The sequence below is a fragment of the Anolis sagrei genome, chromosome 4 (genome assembly GCF_037176765.1).
Source record: "Anolis sagrei isolate rAnoSag1 chromosome 4, rAnoSag1.mat, whole genome shotgun sequence".
Lineage (NCBI taxonomy): Eukaryota > Metazoa > Chordata > Lepidosauria > Squamata > Dactyloidae > Anolis > Anolis sagrei.
In genome coordinates, this window is record NC_090024.1 from 114,642,188 (window position 1) to 114,661,058 (window position 18,871).

Consider the following 18,871-nt stretch of genomic DNA (forward strand, 5'->3'; position numbering starts at 1 on the left):
TCTCATGGTGGTCCGCGAAAAGACCTTACTGGTACATTATTTAAACTGTTATTTTTATTCATATCATGATCTGATCACCATGCTCAATCTATCCCATATGCATGGGCATATTGGGGTAATGATACAAAAGGTTTGCTAGGGTAGACCCTCTTTCACTCAGACTCAGCCCCCTCCCCCGAACCAAACTCAGCCCCCCCCCCCCGAATCAAAATCCTGGCTATGGGCCTGGCATGTGCATATAAGGCTTGAAAAATGGCATCATCAAGATATCATTCACCAATAAGTTCTTTTTGCAATGAATGAGATCCAGATTTCCATTGTGCATGATTTCTCAATTTCAATTATGTTTGAGCAGTAGAACTTCTCAAGGGATTATGACACCATCAAGAATGACACATTTTCCCTCTCTCAGGGTCCTTCCAGACAAGCCCCAAAATGTGGGACAAGTTGGGCTTTTTTGGAAGGCATCCAAATGACACTTCAGGTAAAAGAGAATTAATTTGAGAGAAAGCAAGTAATCCATAATTTTTCCCAAATTAATTTGGTATTCCATTAGACCTGGGACTTCCCGAAAGGCTCTGGTTTAAAGGAGTATTGGCCTGTAGGGACTGACTATTGAGTAGTCTTGGGACTACCCAGGGGTAAATCACCATAGCCCTCTCTGCTTTTCAGGCTCCATGAGCCCAAAGAACTGAGAAGACACCCACCCCTCCTCCCAAGCCCCCCAAACCAGCCTTAAATTAGTAAAAAAAAAACCCTTATTGGGCAAGCATTACGGAGTAATAAGTAGCTCAACAGCCTAAGAGCAGCCTGGTAAGATTTTTTTTTTTTACTATTTTAAGGATGGTTTGGCTTGGAGGGGCTTCTGAGTATCTGGCATCTGAAAACCCTACCAGGTAAGCCCAGTTTCCCTTGGGGTGTGTGGGGGACAGAGATATGTGCCAAAGCAGGTTTTAAAAACCCGCTTTGGCACACATTTCTGTCATGTCTGGAAGTGCACTCAGGAGTTGGAAACAGAATGATCTTCAGGTATTTTGGATGGAAGGTCCATAATTCTTGACAGTTGCCTGTTCTATCAGTAGAATGGGAACAATTTCCAAAATCTAGAACAAGGGTTCACAAACTTTTTAAACAGAGGGCCAGGTCACAGTTCCTCAAACTGTTGGAGGGCCGGATTACAATTTGAAAAAAACATGAATGAATTCCTATGCATACCACATATCTTATTTGTAGTGCAAAAATCACTTTAAAACAGTACAATAATTAAAATGATGAACAATTTAACTAATATAAACTTATTAGTATCTCAATGGGAATTGTGGGCCTGCTTTTGGCTCATGAGATGGGATTGTTGTTGTTTTTGTTGTGTGCTTTCAAGTCATTTCAGACTTAGGTTGACCCTGAGCGAGGGCCGGGTAAATGACCTTGGAGGGCCGCATCCGGCCCCGGGCCTTAGTTTGAGGACCCCTGATTAGACGTTGCCTACCACTGCTCTATCTTGGCTCAAATAAGATATGAAATCTGCCTATATCATTCATAAAATCATATTCTTTAAGGTGAGCACTGTAGGAATGTTGAATGAATCCCACCAACAACAGCAACTGAACTGTGCTTCTGGGTGATTGGAAAATTCTGTAAGCTCACAAAGCAATCATTCCCTCAATAGAAGATATGTGTACCATTTGTAAAGAATTTAAACCAAATGTATATTGATTGTGTAAAAATAATCTAGAGTGTACAGAAAAGCCTTTAGATGACAACCTCAGCTATTGGGCAAGTGATCTTTTATACAATTATCACTTTAGTATGAACAATTTCCTTCAAATTGTACTCCTTACAGGTGGTTCAATATGAAACAGAAAGGCTTTAAGTACGAATTGCAATGAAGAATCCTGCTGTATTGATTTTTTTTTCTGATGTAATTTAGAACTGGGGAGAGGGGGGAGCCTTCTTAAAGGCTCAGAGACCAAAAATGTCACTAGCAATGCAATTAAAGATGAAACATTGTACTGGTTGACATTTACGATGCCCTTAGGGACATTTGAAATTGTCTGAAGCACACCTGGTTTGTGCAAAGGATTACTGGTTAACCACACACACCTAAGAATTGCCCTTGTTGATAACCAAACAGGAACTCTACTTATTCCACTTCACTGCTCAGCCAACAAAACATCAATTTCTTCCCCTATAGTCCATGAATAATTTATCGGAAGCAGGAGGATCTTTGTTCTACCATTATTGATTGTGGGCTAGCTAAATAAGAGTAGTAGGATTCCTTGGATTGCTCGTTTATGGAAGATCAGGCTGGAGGAAGCCAGTGAGTTTTAAGAGTGTTGGCAGCATGAAACATCCACAAGTGTATGCATGATATCTATTTCTCATTATTTTTATGTGCTGTAATTGAATATTTAGTTAATAGGCCTGGGTAACAACAGAAAAATTTGTTTCTAAACTCGTTTCGTTTTTAGGGGTCCATCGCGTTTCATTTTTTAAAAGAATTCCAAAATTTTCCTTTTAAAAATTTCAAAATTTATGAAATTTCGTATAATTACGAATCGATTCATTAATGGCGGATTCGATTGCGCAATATGCTAAAAAAAACCTCCAAATGGGACAGGGGGAACTTCTGAAGCTTCCCTCTCCCTCTGTTGTTGACTGTTGGTGTGGTAAAACAAACAACAACTATAAAACTTGCACCAGACATGCGAAAATAATTACGAAACAATTACGAAATAAATTGAAAAAAATTGTTTTGAATCTAATTACTCCTCACACTATTCCTGCATGGCTCAATATTGGATCGTAAGCTAATTTAAATACGAATTAATAACGAATTACGAAATTAACGAACGAAACTGCCCAAGCCTATTAGTTAATGTTACTTTTGTCCACCATGTAGGGCTAACAGATTCTATATGGAGTGCTTTGTGACATAAAACAAATCAGACAGTCAGTTGTTATTATTATTATTTGATACATAACAAGATGAGTACACAGCAAACAAGATCACTATGCTGGCTTTTGTATTTGATCACATGTCGGACACTTCTCAAGTTTCTAGGACTGCATGATGTATCAGTAAATGATGCATGCAGATCCAAGTATTTGGATCTGCACACTGACAGATGGAAATTTTGTCAGCACCGATTGTGTTTAAGTACAGGCCAAGGTCTTTAGGCTCTGCACTCAGTGTGCCAATCACCACTGGGACCACCTTTACTGGCTTGTGCCAGAGTCTTTGCGGTTCTATCTTTAAATCTTCATATTATGTAAGCTTTTCTAGTTACTTCTCATCAATCGTGCTGTCACCTTGGATTGCAACATTGACAAGCCATACTTGTTTGTAGCAGGCAGGTAGTATTTGTGGCGCAAGTTCCAATAGATCATCTGAACAATGGTGTTATACTTCTGCCTGTTATTATTATTATTATTATCATGATCATAATCATTATCATTATTTGAAACACAACAAGATGAGTCCACAGCAGAAACTCTGCTGGCTGTTGTATTGGATCACACGTCGGAGACTTCCCAAGTGTCTAGGACTATGTGATTTATTATTATTATTATTATTATTATTATTATTATTATTATTATTATTATTATCTTTATTTGTACCCCGCTAGCATCTCCCGAAGGACTCGATGCGGCTTACAAAGGCCAAGGCCTCAAAACACAACATAACAATACACAACCTAAAGCAAATTAAAAACAGTTAAAGCAATATTAAACAACAAGCAATAATACAATACACCAAGACACAATAAAACTGGGCTGGACCAGAGTAATGGGTACAGATTAAAAGTGCTGACGTGACAGGTGGTATGTAAGGATTATGGGGTAAGTGCAGTGTACCAGCAATCTCAATTTCTAATAAAGTGCTTCTGGGACTTGTTGTTGGAGGATTCCTATTCTGGAAAGGAACATCAAAACAGCCAGGTCTTCAAGTTCTTTCTAAACACTGCCAATGTAGGGGCCTGTCTAAGGTCTTTGGGGAGGGTGTTCCAGAGTCGGGGGGCCACCACAGAAAAGGCCCTGTCTCGCGTTCCACCAGACACGCCTGCAACGCATGCGGAATCATGATCAGGGCCTCACCGGATGAACAAAGTGAGTGTGTGGGTTCATACATGGAGATGCGGTCACGCAGGTAGAATGGTCCCAAACCGTTTAGGCGTATTGGCGAATGATGCATGCAGATCCGATTAAAGTGGCCTTCTGCAGCTGGCAGGTGGTAATTTTGTCAGCGCCATTGTGTTTAAGTGTAGGCCAAGGTCTTTAGGCACTGTGCCCACTGTGCTGATCACCACTGGGACCTCCTTTACTGGCTTGTGCCAGTCTTTGCAGTTCGATCTTTAAATCCTCATATCGTGGCAGCTTTTCCATTTGTTTCTCTTCAATCCTGTTGTAACCTGGGATTGCGACATCGGCAATCCATACTTTGTTTTTTAACATGATTGTGAGATCAAGAGTATTGTGCTCCAGAACTCTGTCTATTTGGATTGTGATCCCACCAGTTCTTTGTCACAGGCAGATGGTATTTGTGGCACAAGTTATTATTATTATTATTATTATTATTATTATTATTATTATTATTTCTTACCTGTCTCTCCTCACAATGTGAGGTGGGTTACAACATTGCTTTAACACACAATCATAGAAGTGTTATACTTTGAATACACTTAATCAAGCTGATGGCTAGAACAGTGGGTACGGTGGGCGACTCAGAATGTTCTGTAGGTGATACATCAAGCTGTCTAGTGGAGTATAATAAATAGTTTATCAGTCTACAAATCCAAAGATTCTTTAGAATGGAGGTGTGAGAGGCAAAGCGGAATCAGAATGCTATAATTGTGCAGAACGTAAACACTATTTAGATTATTTCTTATCTGAAACCATGGATATCCAACCTGAAATACTGTTAATCCACGATGACAATTTTAACTAAGCTAAACAGATCAGTATTTTGACATCAGCATAAAACAGCTCCCTATGTTCACCTAGTAAGTAATAACTTCCTATTACAGCAGCTGTGAATTTATTCTTGGGATTTAATCTGAAATTGAAAGAACCCATTCAAAGTTCTGAGTACTAGTCTAAAAATAGAGCCAGCACATATTGCCTCATTACTTTCAAAGTAAGACTAAGGGACCATCTACACTGACCATGTAATGATTTTCAAATCAGTATTGAAAAAAGTGGTTTTGTTGTGCAGGTGATTACATAGGAAATCTTGGAACCAGTTGGAGGCCAGGATGGTGATTGCACAAACCACAGAGCACTGATGTGCATTGAGGATTTTCTTTTGCTCACTTTTGTGGGAGTTTATCTGGCCATCACAGTTTGAAACTGTTTCCAAACTGCATTAAATTATCAGGATAGGTGTGGATGTCAAGACCCAGAAGCCTCAAGAATGCCAAACACAGTATTAAAGGTCCAAACAAAGGTTTATTCAACACAAAAAAGGCTTAGAGACACTTAACTCAGTGTCTCTAGCACAAACTAAGAGTCTATAGCAACCGCTAAGCAAAAAAACGCAACTTAAATATAATCTGGAATAACAAAAAGTTACAGCAATCTGCTTGAAATTCAAAAGGTTAAAAAAGCACAAGAAAACAAGGTGGGAGCATGCAAAATCAAAGTCCAAAAACAGTCCGAAGTCCAGGCACGTCCAAAATGAGATGAAGCAGTCCAAGAAGCGAAGTCATCATCAAAACACAGTCCAGAGTCAAAGGGGAGGTTGAAGTCAGCACTTACGGAGTTTCCACCAGAAGTCACGGAAACACAGAGATCTGTAGTCCAAGGACCCAAACTTGAGAGTCATGGCAGTAAAAAGATCCAAACCTGATAAGACACTTTGCCTTCTGCAAAGACCCATTGAATTCAAACCAACTTATATCCTATAACTCCTCATCAGAGGATGAACCGCTCCCCACCCTTTCAACACTTTCAGCTGCCCCATTCCCTGCAGCTGAGCACTGACGCCCATCTCTCCATCTTTGCCAGCGTCTTTCAAGACTTAGGTCTTCCCAAGTGTTCCCAGATTGCCATTCCTCTGCAAACCCCTCAAAGTCATCACTGGATGTAGGCTGACTACAGATGTCCCTAATCTCCTGCACACGGGTCCAGTCTAAAGCATCCTCCTCCCCATCGTCACTCCCAGTCCCATCACTCCTTTCAAAACCCACAAAGTCTTCATCTTCTGTTGGAGCGCTAAGTATATCACGAATACGCTTCCTTTGGATCTCCTCATCTGATTCTTGTTCTTGAGCAGCACGCTGAACTCCCCTGCTTTCCTCTCCTTCTCCCATTTCACAATCTGAGAAACCCTTGAAGGACTCAGAATCAGTTGGAGCCATGAATATGTCTCTAATCCACTTTCGCTACTGCTCTTCCTCCAACACCTGCACAGCCCTCTTCTCCCTTCTACGAGTAGTAGTAACGTTACTATCACACTGTACTACAACAGTGGGTCTATGAGGTGATGACTTGGCTCTGGGTTTTAGGGTGGATCAACACTTTAGAATTAATGCAGTTTGAAAATACTTTAACTGTTATAATTCAATGTTATGGAATCATGGGAATTTTAGCTAGGTGAGGCATCAAATCGGGCAGATAAGTCTAAAGTCCTTGTGAAATGACAACTATGATTCCATAGCATTGAACTACAGCAGCTGAAGTGGTGTCCAACTGAATTAATTCTAAAGTGTTGATCCACCCTAAAACCCAGAGCCATGTCACCACCACACTAATGTGGAAGTGGACCGTCCTATGAGTTTTTATACAATGAAAGAAACTCAGATTTTCTGGTGCCATTTTCACAGCTCTAAAAAGGTAATTTTAAACGTTGCTATTGAACAGTCATCTCAAAAGAGAGAGAGGGAAAAGCTCTAGTTTCATATTAAATTATAAAGCAAGACAGCAGTCTATAGATCAGCAGACAAAGAATTATTCAGCGATTAAATTTGCAAACAATTTAGTTTTGTTTACAGATGCTGCACAAACAGAAAGAGATTCAATTTGTTGAATAAATGATTCTGGTGAATTATTCACTTGACTGTAATCACAAGTAATAATATTAAGCTTGCCAAAAGTGGCGGTGGAGAGAGGAGGAAGAATCTACAAGCACAACTTGCAGAAATTTCATTAAGCACATTTCAAGGCAATTGAAAGAAAAACAAGGCTTTGCAGAGGAATTCACTCGTGAAGAGCTGATTTGGCAAACAGATTATCAAGGAATCATTACAAATTGGCTGAATCAATGACACTGATACCAATGTGTTGGCCATGCTAATACTACATTTCTGGTGTCACAACTATGTCACCATGGCAACTGAATATATATTTTTCTCGCACCCGTTATACTGTACTTCTGTTTTATTCCTGAGTATTGAACTATCCAATGTTAACATTTAGATTAATAATAATTTTAAATTAAATTAACACCAAACAGCGAGCTCTTTCATATTCACATGTGTTCTCAGCTTCAAAGTGTGCTATTGCCTCCAAAATGTTAGAAAAGTTCAGTTATTAATAAGCTAATTCAGGCAATATAGATACGGCATACTACTCTATTCTGTAATTACTTCCAGGATCACGCTAACTAGGAGCTCAATAGTTGTGGTGGATTTAAGCAAGTAAAGCATAAAAAACCTTTAAACATGTACAGAATAAGTTTTCTTTATAAATAAATCACCAGAATGCTTTATTTTTACATCAGAGTTTTTGCAAGCTTTTGATCCAATAGATAGTTTATTTCTTTTTCGTTTAAAAGGAGGAGAGAATTATTTTTAAATTTCCATTACAACTTGTGCTACATATAATTCTATCACACACCTTTTATCCAGTTATACATATTGTATTTCTTTATAATTATTATTATACCATTTTCCCCCTCTTCCCCTTACCCTTAGTTTGTGCCCCCTCCACCAGGACCAACCAACTTATGTTGTTTCACCATTCCAAAATATCATTGTTTCTCTTGCTGGCTTATACCCCTTTCCCTCATTAAACACATACTCGATAAAATTTCCCCATATTTCCCAAAAGTCTATTTGTTTACATATTCCCCTTTTAATTTTAATATTGCAAGTTAGCTTATCATTAATCGCTATATTCCAAATTTCCCTATACCATTCTTCTAATTGAATTTCTTTTTTTCCCTTCCATTTTTTTGCTATTAACAATTTAGCTGCTGTTATCAAATTAGAAACCAATTCTTTCTCCTCTTGTACGGGAATTATATTATCATGTATAAGTAATAAAGCTAATTTTGGTGTAATCTCAGTCTCTATTTTTATTATTGCTCTTATTTCTTTGAATATGCTTTCCCAAATTTTTTGTATAATGTAACCTGACCACCACATATGAAGATACGTCCCTATTTCCTGACAACCTCTCCAACACTGATTTGAATATTTTTTTATCAATCTGATTTAATCTAATGGGAGTTAGATACCACCTCCATATCATTTTGTAGTAATTTTCTTTAATTCTGATAGACATATTTTTAGTATTCTCATATTCCATATGTTTGCCCATTCTTGATTATTCATTTTCCCCCCATGTCTGTTTCCCATACTTCCTTCAAATAATCTTGTTCCTGTTCATTCATTCATAACAGTTTATAGATATCACTTACTGTGCCTTTTAATGTTATATTCTCTTCTTTAGTCTCCCTTTGAGTTATCATCTTTTCTATTTTTTTGTATTCCCTACCTCCATTATACGTTTTCCTTATATCACTTGACCATTTACCCAATTGTAGATACTTATACCAATCTTGGAGCCCCCGGTGGCGCAGTGGGCTAAAGCACCTAGCTGCTGAGCTTGTTGATCGAAAGGTCGCAGGTTCGATTCCGGGGAGTGGCGTGAGCTTCCGCTGTCAGCCCTAGTTTCTGCCAACCTAGCAGTTCGAAAACATGCAAATGTGAGTAGATCAATAGGTACCGCTCCGGCGGGAAGGTAATGGCGCTCCATGCAGTCATGCCGGCCACATGACCTTGGAGGTGTCTACGGACAATGCTGGCTCTTCGGCTTAGAAATGGAGATGAGCACCACACCCCAGAGTCAGACCCGACTGGACTTAATGTCAGGGGACTACCTTTACCTTTACCTATAACAATCTTATACCAATAATGATAAGAAATATGATCAAATAAGTTTTTGATGTTTATTTACTGTTAGATTGTATATAATATGAAAAAATAATATAAATATATTATTTTAAAAAAGGAGGAGATAAAAGAGGAATCACCCCCATCCATTCCCACCTCTCCTCTGAGTTGCACTGGCATTTTGCAAGGGTCAGTAAAGGCAACAAATGATGACCAGGAACACATTGGAGCTCCGTGGTGCTGCTATGATGACAAAAAGATGATGTCAGTAAGTGCCACTCCCTGTCCCTGGGCTGCAGTGGTGGTTGGTTCCAGATCAAAACTGGTCTAACCTTTTACACTGCTTCCAAAGCACATTCCCCAACTTTAGTAACCAAAGGTCAAGTCTGCATGAAATAGCTTTGGCCAGCAAATTGGCTGAATGCATCAGTGGATGCCATAGAGTCCATTCACTTTTGCCACAAATTGTTTGGCCCCCTAGAAGACTTCATGATGGAGATTAGGGTTTGTAGCAGCAGTTTCTATATCAAGTTGTTTTGAGTCCTTTGCATGCAAAGCCCCACTTACTTTTTTCAAATGCATAACTTTTCACTCTTTAGCATATTAATTAAGATTGCAATGCCAGGGAGAGAGAATGTATCCTAAGCCCCTGTTGTTGTTGTTCATTCATTCAGTCGCTTCCGACTCTTTGTGACCTCATGAACCAGCCCATGCCAGAGCTCCCTGTTGGCCGTCACCACCCCCAGCTCCTTCAAGGTCAAGCCAGTCACTTCAAGGATGCCATCCATCCATCTTGCCCTTAGCCGGCCCCTCTTCCTTTTTTCCTCCATTTTCCCCAGCATCATTGTCTTCTCTTAGCTTTCCCGTCTTCTCATGATGTGGCCAAAATACTTCATTTTTGCCTCTAATATCCTTCCCTCTAGTGAGCAGTCAGACTTTATTTCCTGAAGTATGGACTGGTTGGATTTTCTCGCGGTCCAAGACACTCTCAGAACTTTCCTCCAACACCACAATTCAAAAGTAGGCTTTGGCGGTTTCGTTCGTTAATTTCGTAATTCGTTATTAATTCGTATTTAAATTAGCTTACGATCCAATATTGAGCCATGCAGGAATTGTGTGAGGAGTAATAAAGATTCGAAGCAATTTTTTCAATTTATTTCATAATTATCTCGTAATTATTTCAAAATTATTTCGTAATTATTTCGTAATTATTTTCGCATGTCTGGTGCAAGTTTTATAGTTGTTGTTTGTTTTATCACACCAACAGTCGACAACAGAGGGAGAGGGAAGCTTCAGAAGTTCCTCCTGTCCCATTTGGAGGGGTTTTTTTTTTAGCATATTGCCCAATCTCGTCTGCCATTAACGAATCGATTCGTAATTTTACAAAATTTTGTAAATTTCAAAAAAAATTAAAGGAAAATTTTGGAATTATTAAAAAAAACGAAACGCAAGGGCCCCCTAAAAACAAAACGAATTTAGAACCAAATTTTTCCGTGGTTACCCAAGCCTATTCAAAAGGTATCTCTTCCTTTGCTCAACCTTCCCTATGGTCCAGCTCTCACATCCATAGGTGAATAAGCCCCTACAGGTTGTTTATATTTGAACATATGTGCATGCAGCTTTTCAACCTATGGAATCTAAAATCTGATTTTTTTTTTGTGTGTGCCATGAATTCAAAAATCATTAAAAAATCTCCCTCTGTCTCATCGTTTTGTTTGCTTGTTTATTCTGCACTATTCAGAAACATAAATTGCTTATGGAAAGATGGCTTGCTTCTCAAAAACACAATTGATTAAGAACACATTCATTAAACTTTTTAAAAACTCAGAACTTTAACCCCCCCTCCCCAAAAAAAGCCATACTTATTTTTCTAAAATTTTGAAGCGAGAACAATTGGTGGATTGGAGTCAGTGAAGCACAGCAATTGCTTGAATTATTATGTGCTAGCAATGCTAAAAATTAATTTAAAATTAGATTTTAATGAGCTGTCTTTCTTTTTCAGGCAATTTCTGGTTTTTTTTTACCTTGTTAACAGTGGGTACAACCAAGTAAAGTAGTTTTAGAGCATGTATAAATAATCAAGGGGAGCAGAATCCCATCCTTCCTGGAAGCACCATTCATGGCAACATAGCACTTCTTTCTTTGCCTTTCATCACCTCTCTTTGAAGAAAGAATTTGACTATCTATTTTTAGTGCTGAACATTAGGAGGGGTCTTGAAAAAATAAGCTAGCATGCTTGTGAAGAATTTCATTTCTGGGATACATGATCAGTAACATTCTTTTAAGGAAATAAGCCTAATAATAACTCCTATTTCCATGGTAGCCTTATAGTACTGGTTTGGTGAGCCGTAGTCATGCATTATGTTTTCTGCACTACCTCTATAATTCCACCTTACTCACCTATGCCCTATCCAGCATGCATTAAATTTTTTAATCTTTACTTTTAGTGCAGTTTTGTTGTTATGGTAATACAGGGGATTGGAAAAACATAGAAAAAGGGAGAGGGAGGGAAGGCAACCAGTTTGGGAACAGTGAATAGGAGAGAGCGAAAGGAGGAGAGGAGGAGATCAGCAAGAATGGAAGGAATCTATCACACTGAGGTAAGTAATGGGAAGGCAGCACTATTAGGAGGCATTGATTGATGTTTAGCACAGCTGGTAAATCAGCAGCAACTCTATGATCTAGCAACCAAAAGGTTGCAAGTTCAAAGCCCCGGGTCGGCATGAGCAGCTGACTGTCAACCCTGCTCACTGTTTACCTAAGCACTTCGAAAACAGCTTTATTATTTATTTATTTATTTATTTCGGGTACTTTTACCCCGCCCTTCTCAACCCCCGAAGGAGGACTCAGGGCGGCTTACAAAAAAGGCACAATTTGATGCCTATACAAATTACACATTATATACAAAACCATAGTTAAAAGCAGTTATCACAGTTAAAACAATCAAACAATCAAACAACCAGTACATAACACATCATATAAAACATCATATAAAACTATTCTCGTGCTCAGCGTTTCGTCTTTCAGAGTTCCATAGATCTAATCCATTAATCATTTCCTAGTCATCGTCAAAGTTCTTTCTTTAGCTGCCCGATTGTCTGAATGCCTGGTCCCAGATCCATGTTTTTAGTTTTTTCCTAAAGGAAGGGAGCGATGTTGCAGATCTAATTTCCCCGGGGAGTGAATTCCACAGGTGGGGGGCCACCACCGAGAAGGCCCTGCTCCTCGTCCCCGCCAATCTCACTTGTGATAGAGGCGGGGTCGAGAGCAGGACCTCCCCAGAAGATCTTAGACTCTGGAGTGGGACGTAGATCCATTCATACAGATACACTGGGCCGGAACCATATAGGGTTTTGTAGGTCAAAACCAGCACTTTGAATTGTGCTCAGAACTGGATACTGGATCGGCAGACAGTGGAGCTGACACAACAGGGGGGTGGTATGCTCCCTGTATGACACCCCGGTGAGCAGTCTGGCTGCCTCCCGCTGGACTAGTTGGAGTTTCCGAGCAGTCTTCAAAGGCAACCCCACATAGAGTGCATTGCAGTAATCTAATCGGGATGTAACAAGAGCATGGATTTAGCTGTAATTAGAGAAATTAGGTACCACTAAAAGCAAGGGAGGTGTTTTACAATGCCATAAAGAAAGAAGATCAGAAAATGCTGGGTGACCAAAAGGAAGGAGGAAGTCCTGATGGCTCTTCGTCATAGAGGATGGAGCAACACCATCCTTGTACTGTGGCTGGACTCGAACCCAACCTTCCATGGCATCAAAACAACACACCTCCTTTCTGTTCTATCTGTCTGTGCACTGTCTATACAAAGCATCATTGAATGTTTGCCCTGTATGTGTACTGTGATCCACCCTGAGTCCCCTTCAGGGTGAGAAGGGTGGAATATAAATAAAGTGTTGTTGCTGCTGCTGCTATTATTATTATTATTATTATTATTATTATTAATGAGTCTTATCCATCATTGAAAAGGAGTGCTACATTCACAGAAGGAGGTCACATCAGCAGCCGGATGCAAATGATGTCATGTGATACAGTACATCCACTTGCAAAAGTTGAGGATGTAATGCTGCAATTCTGATTTGAAAGTCTCGTGTGATAATGTCCTCTGGCTTGGATCTAAATGAGTCTAGAGCAACCTAGTCTAAATGTGATCAAAATTGGAACCACTGAATTGAACTTTGAACTGAAGTGGAATCATAGAATCATAGAATCAAAGAGTTGGAAGCGACCTCATGGGCCATCCAGTCCAACCCCCTGCCAAGAAGCAGGAATATTGCATTCAAATCACCCCTGACAGATGGCTATCCAGCCTCTGCTTAAAAGCTTCCAAAGAAGGAGCCTCCACCACACTCCGGGAAAGAGAGTTCCACTGCTGAACAGCTCTCACAGTCAGGAAGTTCTTCCTCATGTTCAGATGGAATCTCCTTTCTTGTAGTTTGAAGCCATTATTTTGTGTCCTAGTCTCCAGGGGAGCAGAAAACAAGCTTGCTCCCTCCTCCTTGTGGCTTCCTCTCACATATTTATACATGGCTCTCATATCTCAGCCTTCTCACTGTGTCCAGCCCTGTATAATTGGGAGGAGGGCCAAATAATGCTAAATTCCTGAACAATACTCTTTTCTCATATGGTTGTACCTATCGGAGACAGAAGAGGTCTCCACATAAGTAGGGAAAGATGGAGCATAGCTCCTGACATCCTGCCAGGTGATGTCAAATCAACCTGAAGCAAGCTATGAGTCTTGTCCCACACTGCACAGCAGATCTGTCACTGATCAACATTCAGCCCTTTTCTCTCACACTGCATAAGACTTTGTCTGGCTTCCTCCCATTGATTGTTAGTGCTTGGGTTGCTGGATTAAACAGAAGCACCTCAGATTGTGTTATTGTACTCCAGATCCAATTGGGTCAAACTGTTCCAAGGTAGAACTCATAGAATCCCATCTGATTCACCTGATTTGTTTCATTACTTATGATTCAGCTGACTCACTTAGATGGCTCTTTAAGAACCCTTTAAATCCACCTTGGATTTGTAATTTTTTAAAAAAGTCTAAAAATGATTGACAGGAAGGGAGCTGGAATATGTTCTAAAAATAATTGTTACACCTGGAGGCTTCTAGAAGAGCCTATTGATCTTGTCCAATTTTATCCAGTTGGGGCTTCATAGAGGAAATATGTTTCCCAATCTTGTTCACAATGGATCAGTTCTGTGATGTGATATAAAGCAGTTCCTTATGTCCCCAGAAGAAGTGGAAAAATAAATCTTCTCTAGTATTTATTTGTTGTGCGTGTCAGGACAACCAGTCAATTATATTACATTTCTAACAGAATAAAGCAAACAAACAGACAAAATACAAAATTTGTGAGTTTGGTAGTTGATTAAATGTCCTTTGACCAGTAGCTGGCCACTTGGAGTGCCTCTAGTGTTGCTGCAAGAAGGTCCTCCATTGTGCATGTGGCGGGGCTCAGGTTGCATTGCAGCAAGTGGTCAGTGGTTTGCTCCTCTCCACACTCGCATGTCGAGGATTCCACTTTTGTAGCCCCATTTCTGAAGGTTGGCTCTGCATCTCGTTGTGCCAGAGCGCAGTCTGTTCAGCACCTTCCAAATCGCCCAGTCCTCTGTGTGCCTGGGGGGGGGGGGGTGGTCTCTCATTTGGTATCAGCCATTGGTTGAGGTTCTGGGTTTGAGCCTGCCACTTTTGGACTCTCGCTTGCTGAGGTGTTCCAGCGAGTGTCTCTGTAGATCTTAGAAAGCGATTTCTAGATTTAAGTTGTTGACATGCTGGCTGATACCCAAACAGGGGATGAGCTGGAGATGTCTCTGCCTTGGTCCTTTCACTATTGGCTGCTACTTCCTGGCGGATGTCAGGTGGTGCAATACCGGCTAAGCAGTGTAATTTCTCCAGTGGTGTAGGGCGCAGACACCACGTGATAATGTGGCATGTCTCATTAAGAGCCACATCCACTGTTTTAGTGTGGTGAAATGTGTTCCACACTGGGCATGCATACTCAGCAGCAGAGTAGCACAGCGCAAGGGCAGATGTCTTCACTGTATCTGGTTGTGATCCCCAGGTTGTGCCCGTCAGCTTTCGTATGATATTGTTTCTAGCACCCACTTTTTGCTTGATGTTCAGGCAGTGCTTCTTGTAGGTCAGAGCACGGTCCAGAGTGACTCCCAGGTATTTGGGTGCGCTGCAATGCTCCAGTGGGATTCCTTCCCAGGTGATCTTCAGGAGACATGAGAGAAGCCTCCTCGCAGGATTGCAAGACATCCGGGCATCCCCTGGGCAACATCTTCGTAGATGGCTGGTTCTCTCGCCACAGAAACGACCAGCATGCATGCAAGCAAGTAAAACAACCAACGGACCTTTTCAGGACCAACCATGACAATAATCTCAATCTTCTCTAGTGATTATAACATTACATTTCTAATTTCTCCTGTAAAACTATGCTGCAAATGATTAGTCTGTATCCAACAGCTGTTGCTGACCAATAAACATCTTCTGACTTTACCTTATTCCTTTCTGATAGGAGAGTTAAAATGGCTGTATGATCCAACTGCAAGCTTCATTTCCTGTTCAGGTTGACCCTTTTATGTAGACATCATTCCTGAAGCGGATTTCTGGGCCCATTTGAAACATGGGCATTAAATCTATATACTAATCTTGGCTGCTGAATCATCTGCCCTTGCCTAGCTGGTAATAAACCTGTCAGAACACACAACACTTAACAGATTTAGGATCATGGAAATGACCTTTACTTTGCCAACATTGACAGGTGCTTTGGACTCCCCCCCCCCCCTTTTATCATTATTAATTAGCTATTGATTTATTGCTGGTCAGACTGCAATATTCCTTGTTTTCTTTAAAAATAGTATCTCTTCTACCTCCACTACAAACTAGAGCAACAGTTAGGACTAAGTTAATCTTTTCTACCCCTCCTCCTATAGGCTTTTCTACAGAGGTCCCTGGAAAAAGCAACACTTAGGTTCCCCTGAATTTTATTCTTTTTCTAGCCCTTTAGAAAACTGGGATTTTTATGTCAGAGAGAGACAGGGATAGGCAATTATCAATTATAACTGATCATCTATCATTTTGCCACCTTATCTCATTGAAAAATTTACCAGTCGTAGAATACTTCAGCCTCTCTTCAAGCATGGAGAGCCATTGAGTTCATCACATGAGTTAAACTATTTCTGGCTGTTATGCATAGCTCTTCATGGTTAAAAGGAGGCAGAAGTGTCCTGAAAGGAAGGAACTCCAGCAATCTGACCTCATCACATTGAGAAATTTCCTCATCGTAGGACACTTTTCAAGCATGGAGAGGCACAGAGCTCATCACATGTTCCAGGGTTGAAAAGAAGCAGAAATGTCCTGAAAGGAGGGAACTCTGAACACGAGCCAGCAAGCATGTTCAAAACTCCTACCTCTTATCACCTTTTACTCCCATGTTTATTTATTTATTTCGAATATTTCTACCCCGCCCTTCTCAACCCCTAGGGGGACTCAGGGCGTCTTACAATTGGCAATAATTCAATGCCGCATCGTAAAATACAGAATACAGAATAACAAATATAACAATTAACATGAACATTAATAAAGATTAAAACAGTATACTTACACTCTGATTAGCTATTGCCCCATCTGGTGGCTGTTTAGCTAGCCATCTACTAATTAATACTCCGCTTAACTTACCCAAATCCTCTTCCATGCCATAGTCAAACATTATAAATTGACCTGATTGCCCGAAGGCCTGATCCCACAGCCACGTTTTAACCTTTTTTCTAAAGCTGAGGAGGGATGATGATGACCTAATTTCCCCGGGGAGCAAATTCCACAGGCGGGGGGCCACCATCGAGAAGGCCTTTTCCCTCGTCCCCACCAAGCATGTTTGAGACAACGGCGGGGCCGAGAGCAGGGCCTCCCCTGACGATCTTAAGCTCCGAGGTGGGACATAGAAGGAGATATGTTCGGACAGGTACGCTGGACTGGAACCATATAGGATTTTATAGGTCAAGACCAGCACTTTGAATTGTGCTCGGAATTGGATCGGCAGCCAGTGGAGCTGGCAAAGTAGGGGGGTGGTATGCTCCCTGTATGACGCTCCAGTGAGTAATCTAGCTGCCGCCAGTTGGACTAATCGCAATTTCCGAACAGTCTTCAAAGGCAACCCCACGTAGTGTGCATTGCAGTAATCTATTCGGGATGTAACAAGAGTGTGGACCACCGTAGCGAGATCCGACTTCCCAAGGTACGAGCGCAGCTGGCGCACGAGTTTTAACTGTGCAAAAGCTCTCCCGGCTACCACCGAGACCTGGGGTTCCAGGCTCAGTGATGAGTCCAGGATCACTCCCAAGCTGCGAACCTGCATCTTAAGGGGGAGTGTAACGCCATCCAACACAGGCCGTAACCCTATGCCCTCTTCAGTCTTATGGTTGACCAGTAGGACTTCTGTCTTGTCTGGATTCAATTTCAATTTGTTAGCTCTCATCCAGTCTACAACTCATCCAGTTTACAACTGAAAAACAGATGGGATGGGAACCATCAAAAGTTTGCTGTCCTGTTTCATTGCCGAACTGCTAGCAGTCTCTTGTATCCTATGGGGTTTGATGCAGAACCATAGGATCCCATGGAAAGAAATGGTTTTAATCTGGAATACTGTCTCTTGTGCCATATGCAGTTTGAGGAAGAACCATATGACCCCATGGAAAGAAGTGGTTTTAAACTGGTGTCAGTCTCCTTTAATGTAAGGGGCTTTGAGCAGGGAAAGGGATATTTTGGTTTTCTAATATTGTTGTTTCTCCTGATTTTTTAAAAAGTAATACTGGCCTTCTTATGAATGTAAAAGATGAATGTATTGCCAGCTCTTAAGTTTCCAAGTATGATGGGGAGATAAAACGTGCGAAGGGTTAGGAGAGGTGATTTTCTATTCTATTTTTTTATCGTGTCAGGGGCAACCAGACCATTGTATTACATTTCTAATAGAACAAACCAAACAAACAGGTTAAAAAAGAACACAAAGTTTGCAAACTTGGTAGTTGATTAAATGTCCTTTGACCAGTAACTGGCCACTTGGAGTGCCTCTGGTGTTACCGCAAGAAGGTCCTCCATCGTGCATGTAGCAGGGCTCAGGTTGCATTGCAGCAGGTGGTCAGTGGTTTGCTCTTCTCCACACTCGCATGTCGTGTACTCCACTTTGTAGCCCCATTTCTTAAGATTGGCTCTGCATCTCGTGGTGCCAGAGAGCAGTCTGTTCAGTGCCTTCCAAGTCGCCCAGTCTTCTGTGTGCCCACAGCCATTGATTGAGGTGCTGGGTTTGAGCCTGCCACTTTTGGACTCTCGCTTGCTGAGGTGTTCCAGCGAGTGATTCTGTAGATCTTAGAAGACTATTTATTGATTTAAGTCATTGACGTGCTGGCTGATACCCAAACAAGGGATGAGCTGGAGATGTCACTGCCTTGGTCCTTTTCTACTCTTAAAGGGACAGTCACCTATACTTTCCCCTCTCAATGTAGTGTAGTAACATGAACAAATGAATTCATATGAAACTGAGATGAAACCAAATTTACTCAGATGAGATCTTTGACCGCACCCAAATTCAAGTACTGTTGCAACCATTAATTACAGAATTATCTGGTTTATGTCTCCAGGACTAACATGGGAAAGGGCAAAGACTTGAAGATGAGGTCCAAGGCGAAGGAAATCTAAGTAACAAAGAGTTTATTTTTCCTACACAGTCAATCAACTTGTC